The sequence below is a fragment of the Gossypium arboreum genome, chromosome 3 (assembly GCF_025698485.1).
Source record: "Gossypium arboreum isolate Shixiya-1 chromosome 3, ASM2569848v2, whole genome shotgun sequence".
Classification (NCBI taxonomy): Eukaryota; Viridiplantae; Streptophyta; class Magnoliopsida; order Malvales; family Malvaceae; genus Gossypium; species Gossypium arboreum.
The window spans coordinates 67,573,676-67,577,456 of NC_069072.1; positions in this window are offsets into that span (position 1 = coordinate 67,573,676).

The window sequence follows — 3,781 nt, forward strand, 5'->3', positions numbered from 1 at the left end:
TGAAACCATATCTCCTTTCCTTTTAATCTTTCAAAAGACCGAACCTCTAATCTTACATCTCTTCCTCTACTGATTGTCTCTTCAATGGTGAACTTATCGTCACCTATTTTTTTTCTTTTAGATCGCAATAGCCAAATTTTAGGATAGATCCAAAAGCTGAAAATCCTCATATTGTAGTGATTCGGGAATTAATATTTAGATCTATTTTCTACGCACGTTTAAGTTGGATTCACAACAGATCTGGGGTAGGAAGGTATTTGGAACGTTCTTCAACGAGTAGATCTCTTGGTAAATATTCGAACCTTCTTTCCATTTGTATCTTGTGGTTTAAAGAAAAGCCGAAAACCCCTATATGCAAAGGGTGCCTGTCGACTAAACTAAAAGAGTTTAGTGGTGTTATTTGATTTGTTTTGCTCTAGTGTGGATTAAAGGCTACTAATCGAGGGCTTGGATATTTGGAACGACCAAAATTAGGTCTAGTCCATTTTTCCGGCAAAGGTAAGAACTTTAGTTTCTAAGGTGTTAAGGGCCAAAGATGGTAAGGGTTTGATGTGTTAAGTTGTTATGGATTCATAGTTTAACGTGTTAGTAACTGATTGTAGGCAACTCATGTGTGGAACTCATCAATGTTTCGTCGAAAAACAGGTGTGTAACTGACACCCACTCATAGACTAGATCGGCAAAAGCTGAAAAGCCGAAATGCCGAAAAGTCAGCATTTATGAACTTGCGAGCATGCGAGCGCTCGTGAGGTGGTTTGTTTGTTAATTTTGGTAATCATAAGCGGTAAGAGTGCAAAGTGCGCAATTTCGTGCACTTCGGTATATTTGGGCTTAATGGGCCAAAAATGGGGTAGTGGGCCAATAGGCCCAATTCGGTAAAAACGCTCGGTAAGTGTTTCTGTTAATGCGTTAATGGTTATAATATGTGTGTAAACTCTAGAATAGTAAATTTTACTAAAATACCCCTAAGTATGAAAATTACCATTTTACCCCTAGGTGCAAAATGGTCGTTATACCCCTAGGGTTAATTTTGACTGAAATGCATGATATTATGATTCTGTTTGTTGTATGCCATGACATGTATATCTGTTGCATGGGATCCGGGTTATGTTATGGAGGAAGAACCCGTTCGGTGGTCGTGCCACATATTTCGATATAAGCGACTTTGTTGCGGATTATAGTTAGTGCAGAATCGGTGCTAACACTCGTAAGTGTAGGGATGGCGTGGGTGATTTATTCCCCGTGAAGTGTAGGGATGGACGGAGGTAAGTGCAGAGTTGGATGGGGTTATCATGCATTAATCATATGAGGCTGTTTTGTTATGGGCCAACTGTATTGAAATGGGCCCAACTGTGTTAATATGGCCAAGGCCTAATATATCTCGACTTGTAATAGGGCTACGGCCCATATTGATACTGATATGGGCTAGGCCCAATATACTCTGATACTGTAAGGGGCTATGGCCCAGATTAATATTGATATGGGCTAAAGCCCAGTTAACACTGATTTTTGAATAGGGCTTAGGCCCAGTAAAGCTTGAACTGATTTGGGCTCTGGTTGGGATACTTTACACACTGAGTTTTCCAAACTCACCCCCTTTCTCTTCTATCCTTGCAGGTGAGCCCTAGTTGGTGGACTTGGAGCTGGGCGGGATTCAGAGTGGCCATGAAGATTAAGTTTCTGTTTTCTTTAAAATAAGTTTTGCATTTATTATTTTGATTATTTTTATTCTGGTTTAAGTTGTAATAAGGCCGCTCTTTTTATTATTTTTAATATTTTGGGTTATTAAATTGGTTAGCTCTAGGGTGCGTTTTATAAAAGTTACTTATTTTCAAAATATCACGATTACCGAGCAAAGCTTCCGCAACGTAAATGTTTTCAAAGGAAATAAATATTTTAAATGGACTTAAACTTAATTTGTTGTTCGTGGACAAGTAATACGCTTTAAGTGTGGCAATGGATATGTGTATGTCTAGGATTGGATCCATGAAGAGCTTGGTACTGAAGCAGTCCAATAGACTCACCTTCTCTTTTCTGGCTTCCTACCTGGTGCACAGCTTCCATTCACTTTAATCTATAACCAAAATATTCTTCTCAAAGATTTTTAATTAAAACATGAGTTTTACAATAACGCTCCAATGAGTTTTACATCAAGAAGGGTTTTCAATGAAAACATGGTTTTTGAAAAACACTTCAATGTGACACGCAAAATTCAGCCGTAACGTCTGGGCCAAGTTTGGGGTGTTACACTCATAATCTTTCATTTTCTACCGCAAATTTCTATTTTCAACATAATACATCCATGACCCATTTTCATACCTTGATAACTTTTCAAATTAATCCCTCAAATAGAGAGATCAAGTTATCTCAATTTCAAAAATACCAAAATTACTAAAAACGAGAAAAGGAAACATACTCAATCAGGCCTTGAAAGCTTTTTTTCTCTCTCCTAGGGTTTCCATGTTTTTTTAGGTTGAAGATGATGAAAATAAGATGATATAATTTCTTTTCATCTTTTAATTAATTAAGTATTTTGGTTTTTCCAATTTAGTCCCTTGTCTTTTTCTATAATTCTATGGATGAGTCACCATAAAAATCTATATAATTTTATTAATGGTCTAATTACCATCTAAGGACCTTAAGTTTTAAATTCCATAGCTATTTAATCCTCATAGCTACTAGAATTCAACTTTCGCATTTTATGCTATTTAGTCCTTCTCGTAATTAGGCACTAAATAGATAAAATTTTCTTATCAAAATTTTCACACGTCATTTTTATAATATTATGGGCCATTTGGTAAAATAAAAATAAAATATATTTTGGATTGAATTTGTGGTCATGAAACCACTATTCCGATTTCACTGAAAAATGGGTTGTTACACCATACAATCGAGAAAATTTTCGCATCAAAATCTTCGTGTGACCTTCCTATCATGATGCCAACCATAAAATAAAATAAAATAAATTTCTATTTTTAACTCAGATTTGTGGTCTCGAAATCACTGTTCCGACCTCACCGAAATTGGGTTGTTACACAAGTTATATGGTATATGTGAATGAAGTAAGATGTTTAAGTGCAAGTTCATGGTAAGTGTGATTAGAATGTTGTGGTTTGAGGTGCCTATGATAAGCACATTGGTTAGGTGTTAAATTTTGTGAATTGATAAGTTGTGATTGATGAATTATATTGATGTGTAATTGTGTATACTTGTGGTACCAAGAAGACACCAGTTAGTCACTTATGATGGTTGATTTAGCATGTTTTTAGCTTGCTTAAGTCACTTTGAATAGGTCTTTTGGCTGGTAAACGGATTACTTAGAGTCCAAGTAAGCTTGAATTGGTAAACTTATTGTTTAAGGTTCATTTTGGGTTCTACATGGCCTAAGACACGGGCGTGTGACTTAGCCGTGTGAGACACACAGCTTGAAACACGAGCGTGTGTCTCAGTCGTGTGAGGCAAACAGCTTGGCCACACAGCCGTGTGACCCCTATTTTTCAAATTTTGCATCTTTTTCCAAAACTTTCCAAACTATTTCAAATTGGTCTCAAATTGTTTCTAGGTTATTTTTAGAGCCTCGAAGGCTTAATTTAAGGGTAGTATGTAACAAGCCGTTTTCAGTGAAATTGGAACAGTGGATTTGGGACCAAAAATTCAAATTTAAAAAATTTATTTTATTATTATTTTATTGCCTACAGCATGATGGTAGTACCATATAAAAATTTCATTAAGAAATTTTACTGTTTACATCTCAATTTGATAAAAATGATTCAATTGTGTA